Below are 18,026 nucleotides of genomic sequence, written 5' to 3' on the forward strand. Positions count from 1 at the left end.
AAACCGTAACCCCGGAGGAATACATAAGGGACACTTTCCGAAATGTTTCAGACTCCAAAAAGGAATAGGTATGTGGTACGGTAAGTAAACCGACTCCAAAACAGTTTTTAAGGCAATATTTCTCTGTTTTGGAATATTTAGAAAAATAAGTAGCAGTCCGGGAAGGACACGAGGGCTCCACGAGGGTGGAGGGCGCGCCCCCTACCTCGTGGGCACCTCGTGTGCTCTCCGGACTCCATTTTCGTACACGACACGTATTTTGGTCGGTAAAAATTCATTATATAATCTCCCAAAGGTTTTGACTCCCGTATCATGCAAAAATCTCTTGTCTTTGTTTTGAGCTGTTTTCTGTCAGGGTTGTCTAGGTCAGGCACTATGTCGTCTCCCTCCTCCTCCAACCATGAGGGCAACGATTCTTGGCTAATCAAGATAGAGCTGAAGAGAGAAGAACCCATGGAGATCAACAAGGATGAAGGGATCAAGAAAGCCATGGGGAACCAAGTGCCGGCAACAGAGGACACCCTTCAACTTGATCACAATCTTCTTACCCCAACAGAGATTGAAGCTTTCAAGATGATTGAGTTAGCTCGTATACAAAATAAATATCTCACACGTGAAAATATTTTGTTGAAGGAGCATATCATCGCATTCAAGGGCATTATCCGCAAGTTAGAAGACCTCCTACGCTCGATGTGTGACTATCCATCATCAATAACTCCACCTTCTTCACCAACAAGAGAGACATAATCACCTGGGTATGGGCACTCCCATTGGCAACTGCCAAGCTTGGGGGAGTGCCCCGGTATCGTATCACCATCACTTTTATCTTTACCGTTTTTCTTAGTTTGATCCTTTTGGTAATATCTTGATCTAGTAGAATAAAAGTTCTTACTATGATCTAGTTGTGAGTTTTTCTTTATAATCCTTCTATGTAATCGAGTTCGTGAGCTATATAATAAAGATTAGTGTTGAGTCAAGGGCTTGATTATTTTTCCATGATCCTAAGGGAATAAAAGAAAAGAGAAAGAAATAAAAAGAAACAAAGAGATCATGTGAGTCTTATGGAGAGTAATGAGCTCACATAGAAAAAGTATGATGAATAAAAGTTGTTGAGGGTTGACAAACATAGTTTTGGTCATTGTTGCAATTAATAGGAAGTAATAAAGAAAGAGAGGTCTTCACATATAGATATACTATCTTGGACATCTTTTATGATTGGGAGCACTCATTAAAATATGACATGCTAAAAGACTCGACGTTGGACAAGGAAGACAACGTAATGGTTATGTTTTCTTACATCTGAGATAAATTATATTGTCATGGATCATCCAACATGGTTGAGCTTGCCTTTCCCCCTCGTGTTAGCCAAGTTAATCGCACCAAGTAGAGATACTACTTGTGCTTCCAAATAGCCTTAAACCAGTTTTGCCATGAGAGTCCACCATACCTACCTATGGATTGAGTAAGATCCTCTAAGTAAGTTGGCATTGGTGCAAGCAATAAAAATTGTTCCCTAAATATGTATGACTTATTAGTGTGGGAGAAAATAAACTTTAGACGATCGTGTGATATGGAAGAAATAACAGTGACAAACTGCATAATAAAGGTCCATATCACAAGTGGCAATATAAAGTGACGTTCTTTCGCATTAAGATTTTGTGCATCCAACCATAAAAGCGCATGACAACCTCTGCTTCCCTCTGCGAAGGACTTATATTTTACTTTTATCTCCTACATTGTATAAGAGTCATGGTGATCTTCACCCTTCCTTTTTACATTTTATCCTTTGGCAAGCACAGTATGTTGGAAAGATCCTGGTATATATGGCTAATTGGATGTGAGTTTTCATGAACTATTACCGTTGACATTACCCTTGAGGTAAAACGTTGGGAGGCAAAAACTATAAGCCCCTATCTTTCTCTGTGTCCGATTAAAACTCCATACCCATAAGTATTGCGTGAGTGTCAGCAATTGTGAAAGACTATATGATAGTTGAGTATGTGGACTTGCTGAAAAGCTCTTATACATTGACTCTTTCCTATGTTATGATAAATTGCAATTGCTCCAATGACTGAGATTATAGTTTGTTAGTTTTCAATGAAGTTTACTATTCATACTTGAAATTGTGATTGAATTATTACTCTAGCATAAGAAATCATATGACAAGAATTATATAAGTTGTTATTCTAAGAATGATCATGATGCCCTCATGTCCGTATTTTATTTTTATCGACACCTCTATCTCTAAACATGTGGACATATTTTTCGATTTCGGCTTTTCGCTTGAGGACAAGCGAGGTCTAAGCTTGGGGGAGTTGATACGTCCATTTTGCATCATGCTTTTATATTGATTCTTATTGCATTATGGGCTGTTATTACACATTATGTCACAATACTTATGCCTATTCTCTCTTATTTTACAAGGTTTCTATAAAGAGGGAGAATGCCGGCAGCTGGGATTCTGGGCTAGAAAAGGAGCAAATATTACAGACCTATTTTGCACAGCTCCAAAAGTCCTGAAACTTCACGGAAGATGTTTTCCAAATACATAAAAAATACTGAGAGCAAGAACTTCACCAGGGGGGCCACACCCTGCCCACGATGGTGGGGGCGCGCCCTACCCCCCTGGGCGCGCCCCCTACCTCGTGGCCCCCTGGTGGCCCTTCGGTGGCCATCTTCTGCTATATGAAGTCTTTCGATGGGAAAAAATAACAAGCAATCTTCTTGTATGAAACTCCGCCGCCACGAGGTGGAACCTTGGCGGAACCAATCTAGGGCTCTCGTGGAGCTTGTCTGTCGGGGAAATTTCCCTCCTGGAGGGGGAAATCATCGCCATCGTTATCACCAACGCTCCTATCATCATGAGAGGGCAATCTCCATCAACATCTTCAGTAGCACCATCTCCTCTCAAAACCCTAGTTCATCTCTTGTATCCAATTCTTGTCTCCAAGTCCGGGATTGGTGCTAGTAGGTTGCTAGTAGTGTTAATTACTCCTTGTAGTTGATGCTAGTTGGTTTAATTGGTGGAAGATCATATGTTCAGATCCTATATGCATATTAATACCCCTCTGATTATGAACATGTTTATGCTTTGTGAGTAGTTACGTTTGTTCCTGAGGACATGGGAGAAGTCTTGCTATTAGTAGTCATGTGAATTTGGTATTCGTTCGATATTTTGATGAGATGTATGTTGTCTCTCCTCTAGTGGTGTTATGTGAACGTCGACTACATGACATTTCACCATTATTTGGGCCTAGAGGAAGGCATTGGGAAGTAATAAGTAGATGATGGGTTGCTAGAGTGACAGAAGCTTAAACCCTAGTTTATGTGTTGCTTCGTAAGGGGCTGATTTGGATCCATATGTTTCATGCTACGGTTAGGTTTACCTTAATACTTTTCTTGTAGTTGCGGATGCTTGCAATAGAGGTTAATCATAAGTGGGATGCTTGTCCAAGTAAGGGCAGTACCCAAGCACCGGTCCACCCACATACCAAATTGTCAAAGTACCGAACGTGAATCATATTAGCGTGATGAAAACTAGCTTGACGATATTCCCATGTGTCCTCGGGAGCGCTTTTCTCTATATAAGAGTTTGTCCAGGTTTGTCCTTTGCTACAAAAAGGATTGGGCCATCTTGCTGCACTTTATTTACTTTAGTTACTTGTTGCTCGTTACGAACTATCCTATCACAAAAACTATCTGTTACCACTTATTTCAGTACTTGCAGAGAATACCTTGCTGGAAACCGCTTATCATTTCCTTCTGCTCCTCGTTGGGTTCAACACTCTTACTTATCGAAAGGACTACGATAGATCCCCTATACTTGTGGGTCATCAGCTTGCACCCATTGTATGTGAATGTAGAGCTTATCACTGATACGTCTCCAACGTATCTATAATTTTTTATTGTTCCATGCTATTATATTATCAACCTTGCATGTTTTATATGAATTTATATGCTATTTTATATTATTTTTTGGACTAACCTATTAACCTAGAGCCAAGAGCCAGTTTCTGTTTTTTCCTTGTTTTTGAGTTTTACAGAAAAGGAAAATCAAAAGGAGTCCAATTGACCTGAAACTTCACGGAACTTATTTTTGGGCCAGAAGAAGGCCATGGAGTAAAAGAGTTGGGCCAGAATAGTCCCGGGATGCCCACGAGGGTGGGGGCGCGCCCACCCCCCTAGGTGCACCTCCGTACCTTGTGGACAGCCGGAGACCCCCTGACTTGTTATCGATGCCAAAACCTCTTATATATACTGAAACTTCCAGAACATAACCTAGATCGGGAGTTCCGCCGCCAGAAGCCTCCGTAGCCACCGAAAACCAATCTAGACCCGTTCTGGCACCCTGCCGGAGGGGGGAATCCCTCTCCGGTGGCCATCTTCATCATCCCGGCGCTCTCCATGATGAGGAGGGAGTAGTTCACCCTCAGTGCTGAGGGTATGTACAAGTACCTATGTGTTTGATCTCCCTCTCCCTCTCTCGTGTTCTTGATTCAAAACGATCTTGATGTATCGTGAGCTATGCTATTATAGTTGGATCTTATGATGTTTCTCTCCCTCTACTCTCTTGTATTGGATTGAGTTTTCCCTTTGAAGTTAGCTTATCGGATTGAGTCTTTAAGGATTTCAGAACACTTGATGTATGTCTTGCATGTGCTTATTTTGTGGTGACAATGGCACACGTTTTTGTCTTGACTCTCCGGTAGAAACTTTGGGGAACTCTTTGAAGTTCTTTGTGTTTGTTGAATAGATGAATCTGAGATTGTGCGATGCATATCGTATAATCATACCCACGGATACTTGAGGTGACATTGGAGTATCTAGGTGACATTAGGGTTTTGGTTGATTTGTGTGTTAAGGTGTTATTCTAGTACGAACTCTAGGATAGATCGAACAGAAAGAATAGCTTCATGTTATTTTACCACGGACTCTTGTATAGATCGATCAGAAAGAATAACTTTGAGGTGGTTTCGTACCCTACCATAATCTCTTCGTTTGTTCTCCACTATTAGTGACTTTGGAGTGACTCTTTGTTGCATGTTGAGGGATAGTTATATGATCCAATTATGTTATTATTGTTGAGAGAACTTGCACTAGTGAAAGTATGAAGCCTAGGCCTTGTTTCATACAATTGCAATACCGTTTTTGCTCACTTTTATCATTAGTTACCTTGTTTTTTTTATATTTTCATATTACAAAAAACTATATCTACCATCCATATTGCACTTGTATCACCATCTCTTCGCCGAACTAGTGCACCTATACAATTTACCATTGTATTGGGTGTGTTCGGGACACAAGAGACTCTTTGTTATTTGGTTGTAGGGTTGTTTGAGAAAGACCATCTTCATCCTACGCCTCCCATGGATTGATAAACCTTAGGTCATCCACTTGAGGGAAATTTAATACTGTCCTACAAACCTCTGCACTTGGAGGCCCAACAACGTCTACAAGAAGAAGGTTGTGTAGTAGACATCAAGCTCTTTTCTGGCGCCGTTGTCGGGGAGGTTAGCGCTTGAAGGTATATCTTTAGATCTTGCAATCGAATGTTTTTGTTTCTTGTTTTATCACTAGTTTAGTCTATAAAAGAAAATTACAAAAAAATGGAATTGAGGGTACCTCATATGCTTCATCTTTTTAATGTCTTTCATGAAAATAAGGATTTCGATAATTGTGCCAAAGTGTTAGAAGAAGAATGCATTTTAATGTTTGGCACTAAATATTTGAATGATGAGCATGATTGCAATGTTGTTAGTATGAATTCCTTGAATATCCATTGTACTAATTATGATTGCACTAGTCATGATGAAAATGTCTCTTGTAAGCATGTCAATTTTTGTGGAGTGCATATAGTTTGCAAGTACACACCAAATAGGGAAAATAGATTTTGCAAGAGGCATAAGTATTTAGAAACTAAATGGTTGCAAGAAAGGCTAGCTGTTTCTGCTAAAAATTTAAATTTTCTTAGCCATCCTTGTGAAGTTTGCAGTGAACGTGGTCATTTAAATATCCAATGCAAATTGTTTCATGATAAAATCGTGTCCAAAAATTGTGATGACTTGATTTCCCTTGCGCATCATAATGAATTTAGTTTGCATCTGGGTTATGAAGAAATGAAATGTATAACTAAGGATATTCCAGAATTTGCCCTTGGTAAAATTCTTGGTTTTGATCTAGAGGAAATTTATATGTATTGTGCGGTGAATTGCATTGAAAATCCTTATATTGTGAATTACATAAAGACAAGAAAACAAATAGAAGATGAAGAGAATACTAATGAAAGGGAAGAGACTTCCTAATATCCTCCTATTATTTCTTATGATGAACCGGGTAACGAGGAAGAGCTTTCTATCCAACCAATCTCACTAATAAGGAGCTCCAAAAAGAGGGTTAAACCCACACATGATGCGAAGAAGCAAAAGAAAAGACGTAGAAGCAAAGGTAAAAAGGTATCCCTCCCAAATGATGCTGCTCCTATTACTCATTGTGATGATGATAATTGATGTACTATTGGTGCTATCCATACTATTAATGATGAGATTAATTATGCTTATGATATGAAAAGGCCCAAGCTTGGGGATGCTATGTTTGATGAGAATGACATGTTTGAGAATTTATTTGATGCAATTAATGTTGGGATAATTAATTTGGTGCCCTTAGTTTTGTCCCACTCGGCAGGTTTACCCCTAGTTTCCGAAAACACTTGTTCCTGCCCAAACCACTTTGCTCCTCTTATGCTTTTTCCCTTTGACCGTTTGACCATCACATTGAAAACTTCATAAAATACTCATACTGAATCAAAAAAATTCAAATAAGATATCAAAATGTTCAGAAAAGCATCACCTATATGTGCATGTCATTTGCATTCATGAAAAAAGTGTTGGCCAGTTCCCATCTCAGTTTTAGCTCATATGATCTTAGCATGAACTGTAAAATCTAAAAAAATCAAAAAATTCTAAAAAAATTGGTGGCAAACTTTGACCAATGTTTTGGGTGCTTGCCAAGTTTCATAAGGGAAATGACATTCGTGGAAGTCATGGTAAAAAAATGAAATTTTGGAGCATTGATTTTTGTTTTGTTGCCACGACTTCCACGAATGTCACTCCCTTATGAAACTTGGCAAACACTCAAAACATTGCTCAAAGTTTGCCACCAATTTTTTTAGAATTTTTAGAATTTGTTTAGATTTTAATGTTCATGCTAAGATCATATGAGCTAAAACTGAGATGGGAACTAGCCAACACTTTTTTCATGAATGCAAATGACATGCACATATAGGTGATGCTTGTCTAAACATTTTGATATCTTATTTGAATTTTTCTGAGTTAGTATGAATTTTTTATGAAGTTTTCAAAGTGATGGTCAAACGGTCAAAGGGCAAAATCATAAGAGGAGCAAAGTGGTTTGGGCAGGAACAAGTATTTTCGGAAACTAGGTGAAAGGATCGATATGGTTGACTAGAGGGAGGGTGAATAGGCAAGTAACAATTTTTAGCTTTTCTTTAACAATTTAAACTTTGCATCAAAGTAGGTTGTCTAGATATGCAACTAGGTGAGCAACCTATATGATGCAACAAAGATAGGAACACAAGCAAGCAAGAGATATATCACAAATAAGATTGCACAAGTAAAGGAACGAGATAACCAAGAGTGGAGCCGGTGGAGACGAGGATGTGTTACCGAAGTTCCTTCCCTTTGAGGGGAAGTACGTCTCCGTTGGAGCGGTGTGGAGGCACAATGCTCCCCAAGAAGCCACTAGGGCCACCATATTCTCCTCACGCCCTCACACAATGCGAGATGCCGTGATTCCACTATTGGTTCCCTTGGAGGTGGCGACCGAACCTTTACAAACAAGGTTGGGGCAATCTCCACAACTCAATTGGAGGCTCCCAACGACACCACAAAGCTTCATCATAATGGACTATGGCTCCGCGGTGACCTCAACCGTCTAGGGTGCTCAAACACCCAAGAGTAACAAGATCCGCAAGGGATTAGTGGGGGGAATCAAATTTCTCTTGGTGGAAGTGTAGATCTGGGCCTTCTCAACCACTCCCGAGCAAATCAACAAGTTTGATTGGCTAGGGAGTGAGATCAGGCGAAAATGGAGCTTGGAGCAACAATGGAGCTTAGGGTTGGAAGAGGTAGTCAACTAGAGGAAGAAGACACCCCTTTTATAGCTTAGGACAAAAATCCAACCGTTATCCACCTACCAGCCCGTGACCAGCGGTACTACCGCAAGGCCATGCGGAACTTCCGCTCCTGACAAGCGGTACTACCGCAAGGCCATGTGGTACTACCGCAGCAGCAGCAGTAGCTAGGGCAGACCTAAAGCACAAGGGCTAAGGACGGTACTGCCGCAGGCGCGGTACTACCGCTCCCCCTTGTGGTACTACCGCAAGGCAGGAAACCCCTAGCCTGGGAAGAGCACGGATAAAAATACATCCGTGCCTACTTTCGCTGGAAAATGGACGAAGCAAAAATCTGATACAGTACTACCACAGAGGAGCGGTACTACCGCAGAGGAGCGGTACTACCGCCTGCCAGCTGAGCCAGGCCGCGCACGGTACTACCGCGGTGGTGCGGATGTAAAAATTACATCCGCCCCTACTACCGCGAAGGAGCGGTACTTGGCCTGGGGGCCACAGTACTACGGCTCCAGAGGAGCGGTACTACCATGGGCACCTGCGGTACTACCGCGCCGAAGTACGGTACTACCACGGGTGCCTGCGGTACTACCGCTCAACAAGGAGCAGTACTACCGCAAGCCCATTAACAGCGGCCAGGACAAGGTAAAGATGATAAACGAAGGATGCTCCAAAGTGCAGGGGAAAGGAGGGGACAAGGAAGAAAACGTGTACATGATGATTCCACCCAAACCTTTCCGACGCGGACCCCCTCTTAATAGTACGGCTTTCCTACGACTCAAATCCACCAAAAAGAAATGTAGAAAAAACGCCGTCCTCAACAGTCTTCGAGGAGCACCAAACCGTCTTGTGCCTAGCGATGAAATGTCTGCGAAACTCAAGGCACATGATTAGTCCGCAAAAGCATTGTCATCAATCACCAAAACACCTTAGGGATAAATATGCCCTTACAATCTACCCCTTTTTGGTGGATTGATGACAATATGGGATTTGCACAAAGGAAATAATATTAAGCAAACACAAACCCCTCCTCTCTAGAATATAGACGGGCTCCCCCTAGATGTGTGCCAACTAGATGGGTGCTTTGGACTGCACGGCACACATACTAAGATCAAAGCTCCCCCTATATTATAGAGACAAGGCATATCTTGCAAAAGTAAGGCTAACACTAGACAAGATAGCAAATACGAGCATAACATAAGTAGCACAATCATAAGCTCACTAAGATAGAATAGAGGGCATATGTCTTACACCATATAAAGGATAAGTCTCAAAGGCGCAAACCAAACCAAAGAAAACGAGGTCCAAACGACAAAGCAAACACCAAACACGACACGACTCGCAAGCACGCAAATCCCTACACTCTCTCCCCCTTTGGCATCGAGACGCCAAAAAGACAGAGAGGACACCTACACACAAGGGGTGGCTCAGGCAGAGAAATCATCCCAACGCTCCTCGTGCTCCGCGTCAGACTCGGCGGCGGGGACGGTCTCCTCAATTTCCTCCTTAGAACTAGTCCACTTGAAGCCTTGCTTCGCCGTCCATTCAGACTCTAGCGTGATGGCATCCTCAGAACCGCCAGAGACGTCCTCTCCAAAGAGCCTCATAACCTTCTTGTCGCGGCGGTGACTCTCCTTGGATGCCACATGAGTCCTGTACTGCCCCTTTGCTTGCATGCAGAAAATAGTCTTCATCTTGTCCTTCAGCTTCTTGGTCCACGAGGGCTCAGAGGAAGGTTGGGAAGACCTAGCAGCACGGTCCTCAGCAACATCCTCTGCTCGAGCCTCCTCCTCATCAACACCCCTCCTTGCAGTAGACGCCTCAGCACGAGTAGTATTGTTGGCCCAGTTGGGCTTGACACAGAGACTGATGGACTCATGACGAATACAGTCTGGAGCAAGGAACTCATCACCAGGGTACAGCTTCTCCCAAGTCATGGAGATCAACAGAAACAGATATGGTCCATAGATAGGTACCTTGTGGGTGTACACTGCAAACCGAAGCTCACACCACATGATGTGTGAGACATCAAGTGGCTGAGTCTGAGACGTAAGAGCCTCCTCGCACAGGAGCATCATGTCCACCAGATAGGAATGAACCTTGTCCTTGTCACCAATGCGAGGGAACAGAGTGTTGCGAAAGATGCGATGCATGATATCCAGAAAAGAGTTCAGCACCCAAGCCGACTTGCCACTGGGAAGCACCTTCTCAACATAGAACGGATGAATCTTGTTCTTGCTAGCAGACTCAGAATTGGCATGGGGGCGAACACCAACGGGTGTGTGGAGCCCGTCATCAGGAATGTGGAGCAGATCCATGAACTCCTTCCAGGTAGCAGACAACTGAAAGCCATTGGTCATCTAGGTCATCCTCCGCTCATCCCCGGGGTGAAAGTGAACTGAGGCAAAGAACTGACAGATGATCTCAGGGTCATAGTCAAGGTGGAAAGAGATCACATGTTCAATACCGAACTGCTCCACCAAATCCAGAACTTCTCCAAAGTAGTCACGAAACTTGTCCTTCCTCAAGTGATTCATGTCTATCCACTTGACATCCACGTAGGTGTTTTTCTTATTCTTGATTACATTCAGATAAATGAGAGCCTGCTGCTTGGTCCAAAACAACTCAGTGCCTCTGAGGATAGCACGAGCATTCACATAAGGGTTGATCTTCCGGCGTTCGATCTACTCTGTGAGGGGAATCACGTCCATGCCCTTAGCAGGTTCCTTTTGCTTGCTGGCAGTGGTCTTGACATTGCGCTTGGGGGCACTGGAGCCCTCTGGTGCTTCATCTTGAGGATTGCACAGTCGCTTGGAGGGCCAGTGTCACGGCCGGGATTGGAACGGCGAGAGCCACCACCTAAGACACAAGAGAAAGCACACACAAAGAGCGAGAAGAATCAATGCAAAGACCACAACAAAGCAAGGGAAACGGGTATAAAGCATACGGGATAACTGCACGAGGAAGATGGGACAGCAACGGTAGTGCCGCCTGGTCGTGTGGTACTAAAATTTTAGTACTGCTCCTAGTCGCGGTAGTACCGTGTGAGGATACGGTAGTACCATGGCTTGGAGCGGTAGTAAGACCTTAGTGCCACAGAACATGCGGTAGTACCGCACCGAACGGGCGGTAGTACCGGACAAGTGGTAGTACCGCACCAGAAGCACGTTAGTACCGCACCGCGTCAGGTCCGAACCTACTTTTGAATCTAAGAAGACGCGCGAAACCACGGCGGAACTACGGTTGATCAAATCTACCACGGGACAATATATCAAGTATAATTTCCACGCAACACTACTCTCCTACAACCTTCTCTTGCAAAGACTTGGCCTAAAATCTCAAGAACACAAGCATCTCCCCAAAAACCTAGAGACAAGAGAACCAACTAGAAGGAGAGGTATTTGGGGAAAAACCTTGGTCCATGGCAAGAGTAAGTGGTGGGGAACGATCCCACCAGTCGGAATCCAAGGAGAGCAGCTGGAGACGGAGATCCGGCGAGGGACTCCGGCCCCGTTCTTGAGCGAGCGAGAGAGAGACGAAGTGGGGAAAACTGACGAATGGGTATGGGGAGTTAGAACCCCCTGTTCCCGTCCTTATCCCCACGCACCTCCGACAGCACGGTAGTACCACGTATCATCGCGGTAGTACTGCTTGGGTGGAAGAATCGCACCACAGCAGTAGTACCGCTCTCCCAGGCGGTAGTACCGCGTTGGGCCGGTAGTACCATACTCTACACGCACGGTAGTACCATGCCAGGCCGCGGTAGTACCATGAGCTCAAGAAGAAGCCATTTCCAAACACAAGAAAAGAGAGGTCTTCGCAAGGAAACTTCAAACGAACAAGACACCTCACAACAAGCTCAAACACAAAGGGAAGAAGGGGCAAAACGACAACAAGACATGACCACGAGACACAACCTCTCCAAAGAGAGGGCGGTGGCCGGAGCCACCTATGTTTGAGTCAATTGGTATGGCACCGCGAAGAATTATCCTTGGGCCCATGACCAAAACTCGTCTTTGAAGCACAAGTACCATCAAAAATGGCTAATGTGAAAGATTTGATCAATTTATGCATAATGGGGGAGGAGAGTTCATTGAGAGAACAACACTCCTCCTATGTCCATGCCTACATCTAAACAAGACAACAAGTTGAGTATGGTGGGGTGTGCAAGGGTTCAAGCAACATTGCTCGAATCAATGATATTAGCTCATGCCTTAACTCGCGAAATCTTGCTTCATCCAACGGCTTCGTGAAAATATCTGCAAGGTTATCATGAGTGTTGACGTAGTTGATCTCGATCTCCCCTCGCCTAATGTGATCCTGGATGAAGTGATACCGAATCTCAATATGCTTCATCTTGAAGTGTTGCACCGGGTTGAGAGAAATCTTGATGGCACTTTCATTCCCACACCAAAGAGGCACTTTGTCACAAATGACACCGTAATCCTTTAAAGTTTGCCTCATCCATAAGAGTTGTGCACAACAACTACCGACCGCTACATACTCCGCTTCGGTGGACGAGAGAGACACACAACTTTGCTTTTTGGAAGACCAACGCACCAAAGAGCAAACAAGGAATTGGCATCCTCCGGAAGTGGACTTCCTATCCACTTTGGAAGACCAACTCACCAAAAAGCAAGGATCCAATCATGGAGCAATATACCTTTTGATCCACCACTTTACCATTGGGATCTATGTCAAGTTGGCACTTGGTGGGTATTGGAGTGGAAACCGGCTTGACATCACTTAGCTTGAATCTCTTGAGCATGTCTTGAGTGTATTTGGCTTGGTTCATGAAGGTTCCTTCTCTTCTTTGCTTCACTTCGAACCCTAGAAAGAACTTCAACTCTCCCATGGAAGACCACTTGAACTTTGAGGTCATGAGAGCGGCGAATTCCTCATTGAAAGCTTTGTTAGGGGAACCAAAGATAATGTCATCAACATATAGTTGGCATACAAACAACTCCCCTTTGACCTTCTTAGTAAAAAGAGTGGGGTCGATTAGCGCAACTTCAAACCCATGATCTTGTAACAACTCGGTAAGGTGGTCATACCACACACGTGGGGATTGTTTAAGCCCATAGAGTGCCTTATCGAGTTGATACACATGATCGGGAAAGTAGGGATCTTGGAACCCGCGGGGTTGCTTGACATAGACCAACTCATTAATAGGACCATTAAGAAAAGCACTCTTCACATCCATTTGTTGCAACTTAAAGTTGTGATGAGAAGTGAGGGAGTCCTGGATTAGGGGTCTCCGGACAGCCAGACTACATCCTTTGGCCGGACTGTTGGACTATGAAGATACAAGATTGAAGACTTCGTCCTGTGTCCGGATGGGACACTACTTGGCGTGGAAGGCAAGCTAGGCAATACGGATATGTATATCTCCTCCTTTGTAACCGACCTTGTGTAACCCTAGCCCCCTCCGGTGTCTATATAAACCGGAGGGTTTTAGTCCGTAGGACAACAGACAATCATACCATAGGCTTGCTTCTAGGGTTTAGCCTCTCCGATCTCGTGGTAGATCAACTCTTGTACTACTCATATTATCAAGAATAATTAAGCAGGACGTAGGGTTTTACCTCCATCAGGAGGGCCCGAACCTGGGTAAAACATCGTGTCCCCTGCCTCCTGTTACCATCAGCCTTAGACGCACAGTTCGGGACCCCCTATCCGAGATCCGCCGGTTTTGACACTGACGTTGGTGCTTTCATTGAGAGTTCCTCTGTGTTGTCGCCATTAGGCTTGATGGCTCCTTCGATCATCGATAGCGATGCAGTCCAGGGTGAGACTTTTCTCCCCGGACAGATATTTGTATTCGACGGCTTCACACTGCGGGCCAACTCGCTTAGCCATCTAGAGCAGATCAAGAGTTATGCCCCTGGCCATCAGGTCAGGTTTGGAAGCTTAAACTACATGACCGATATCCGCGGAGACTTGATCTTCGACGGATTCGAGCCCCTGCTTAGTGCGCCACGCGGTCACAATGAGCATGATTTAGCTCTCCCATCAGACAGTGCCTAGGAGATCGCGCCGGCAACCACTCTGACCCTCAATTCGAAACCAGTTGCGCCATCCATGGACGGGTGGATAGACCCCGCCACGGAGGCTGCATCCTCAGTGGCGATCGAGCCGAATATCGACCTTACCCTTCACGAGAGTGATGATGCAACACTGCCGGATCCTTCCCCGGCCACGGACTCCAAACCGCCTGCGCCCGTGCCTATCAAATCCGACTGGGCGCCGATCATGGAGTTTACCTCCGCGGATATCTTTCAGCACTCGCCCTTCGGCGACATACTGAACTCATTAAGGTCTCTCTCCTTGTCATTAGAGTCCTGGCCAAACTCTGTCCGGCAAGATTGGGGTGCGGATGACGAAGAAATTCGCCGCCCACCCACCACCCACTTAGTAGCCACTGTCGATGATTTGACCGACATGCTCGACCTCGACTCCGAAGACATCGACGGTATGGACGACCATGCAAGAGACGAACAGGAACCACTGCCCACAGGGCACTGGACGCCCACTTCATCATATGATGTATACATGGTGGACACACCCAAAGAAAGCGATGACGAGGAATGGAAGGGCGCAACGAAGGGTTGTTCCCTCGAGAAGCAGTCAAAGCGGCAGCGTAAGCGCTGCTCCAAATCCCGCCTCGGCAGAAACAGCGGTCATATAGACCCAGCGATAGAGCAGGGTGAACCATCGCCCGACCAGGGCAACCCGGAGAATCAAACCGAACAACCCGACTCCGTCGAAGATAACAGTCCGGACGACATCACACCGGACAGGCGCCCGGAGCAACAGAATGCCCATCAAAGGCTTGTTGCCACTGCCAGGAGTCTGAAAAAGCAGAAGAAAATGCTCAGGGCTGCGCAAGACACACTCAGAATCAGATGGAGTGAAGTACTCAACACTGCAGCAAAGGACGGCGGTAATCGCCACACCAAGAGCTACCCGAAGCGAAAGTTGCTACCCGAATTCGACGAGGAGGCCTTAGATCCCCCGCAATTAGAAAAAAAAACGGCCATCTGGTCGGATAGATGACCTCATGGCCAATATAGAGCGGCAAACGATGCCGCACACAAGCCAGTACGCGATCCACGCGAGGGCTCGCATCAAAAGGACAGCGCAACCAGATCCATATAAGGGCCACACAAGCGCGCTCCAGTATGCAATACAACACAACAAACATCCGAACACCACGGTACACCCAAATACAGGGGTGTCGCACACCCAATATGTTTCACCGATGAGGTGCTAGACCATGAATTTCTAGAGGGATTCAAACCCGTAAACATAGAGGCGTACGACGGAACAACAGACCCTGGGGTATGGATTGAGGACTATATCCTCCATATCCACATGGCTCGAGGAGACAATCTCCATGCCATCAAGTACTTACCCCTCAAGCTCAAAGGGCCAGCTCGGCACTGGCTTAAAAGCCTCCCCGAAAACTCCATTGGAAGGTGGGAAGAGCTCGAAGACGCCTTTCGGACAAATTTTCAAGGGACCTATGTCCGACCACCGGATACAGACGATTTAAGTCATATAACTCAACAGCCCGGAGAGTCAGCCTGAAAGCTTTGGAATAGGTTCCTCACTAAGAAGAAGCAAATAGTAGACTGTCCAGACGCCGAAGCCTTAGCAGCTTTCAAGCACAGCGTTCGAGACGAATGGCTCGCCAGACACCTCGGCCTAGAAAAGCCGAGGACAATGGCAGCATTAACAAGCCTCATGACCCGCTTTTGCGCGAGCGAGGATAGCTGGTTAGCCCGATGCAGCACCAGCGACCCAAGTACATCCGAAGTCACGGACGGAAACGGGAAATCACGACGCAGCAAAAACAAGCGCCGGAATAAAGAAGACAGCCCGAAGAGCACGGCGGTAAACGCCGGATTCAGAAGCTCTCGGCTAGGTCAGCAAAAGCCGCCCTCCAAAGGCAACAGAGATGAACTGTCTAGCCTAAACAAGATTCTGGACCAAATATGTCAAATCCATAGTACCCCCGACAAACCTGCAAATCATACCCATAGAGAATGTTGGGTCTTCAAGCAGTCCGGCAAGCTCAACGCCGAACATAAGGGGCAGGATACACCAAGCGAAGACGAGGACGAGCCTCGCAAGCAAAGCACTGGGGAACAGAAGAAATTCCCACCAGAAGTCAAAACAGTCAATGTGTTACACGTAATAAAGGGGAGAAACAAAGCGGCACTCCCAGAGACACATGCCCCAGGGCCTATCACCGCGGAATTCTGCCACTGGTCGTCCCAACCGATCACTTTTGACCATCAGGATTACTCAGCAAGTGTCCGACGTACAGGATGGGCTGCCTTGGTATTAGACCCAATAATTAATGGATACCACTTCACACGAGTTCTGATGGACGGCGGCAGCAGTTTAAACCTGATATATCAGGACACAGTACGCAACATGGGGATAGACCCAGCAAAAATTAGCCATAGCAATACTACCTTTAAAGGAGTAACGCCAGGCCCAGAAGCCCATTGCACGGGCTCCCTGCTACTAGAGGTTATATTCGGCTTTCCCGATAACTTTCACAGCGAAAAGTTAACCTTCCACATCGCTCCGTTCCAAAGTGGCTATCAAGCTCTACTCGGACGCGAAGCTTTCGCTCGCTTCAACGCAATACCGCATTACGCTTCTCTTATGCTTAAGATGCCCGGTCCACGCGGCATCATTATGGTAAATGCAAATATTGAGCACTCCTTGCGCGCGGAAGACCGTGCGGCTGCCTTGGCAACCGCACGCTAAACGGCCTCACCAACTGAAGCATCTGACATGTCGTTAAGACCACGGACGCGGTTAGACGAGTCCGGCGCAGTTATATGTAATTGATACAGGTTTGATGGCTATACCCCTATTACAATACAAGGGGCCCAACGCGCGTAAACAAGTGGCAATTAGGCTCAACTTTACTCATCTTGAACTGTACATATTTTCTTTAGTACAACCTACCTTTTTGCATGACAACTTTTCAACTAAGTTCCTCTCTGTTACAGATGACCATCACGCTACACCCGTCCAGGATACGGCACAATGGAGACACATGCGCAGACGTGAAGCAGGGACCATTTACAAGGATTCTTTTTAGATTAAGACCCTGCATAAACCTTTTTTACTGTCTCTTGTTGATACACATCCCCGGATTCTCAGTACAATTGAGAAGGATGCTGACGTATTGGCATGTGGCCACGTCAGAATATTGCACGTACCTGGACATTAGGGGCTTATTACAAAGGGCACTGTTTAGGCTCGGTTTACACCATAAAGACCGAATACCTTAGGGAGTGTTCGGCGTCGCGAGTTTGGCCTTATATGCATCAGCTCTGAATCATGTCTTTGGTCAAATGTTGGGTTTGCCCAGCTCCTGTGTTTTGCTGCCTTACGTTCCACTCTATCGGCTAAGGCGGCACCAGGAGAACTACTGCAATTGTGCCCTGGTTCATCCGGATGAGCACCTCGGTAGAGAAAGCCGAAAACTCACTGTCATGATATAGCGTGAGACTGGTCAACCACTCGATGACCTACCGAAATCTTTGGGATTCCTCCGCCTTAACGAAGGGCCGTTTCCCGGCCAGGCATGTACGCACCCCGAATTCGGGTGAGTGCGGAGCCACCAGGGGCTATATAGTAGCCCCACTATCAAACTCCCCTGGCTAAGTGAAAGTGTTAAAGCATTATAGTCCGGTTGCCTAGTTCGCTGCGCTATCACCTCCTTAATGGACCAAGACGTTGGATCAAGTGTGAACATGCGTCTTCTGCGAACACCCCCGCATTATATGCGTGGGGTCTGAAGCCGATGACTGCAATCTTTCAGGTTATATACATATATACATAAATGGCCGCA

The sequence above is a fragment of the Triticum aestivum genome, chromosome 5A, assembly GCF_018294505.1.
Source record: "Triticum aestivum cultivar Chinese Spring chromosome 5A, IWGSC CS RefSeq v2.1, whole genome shotgun sequence".
Lineage (NCBI taxonomy): Eukaryota > Viridiplantae > Streptophyta > Magnoliopsida > Poales > Poaceae > Triticum > Triticum aestivum.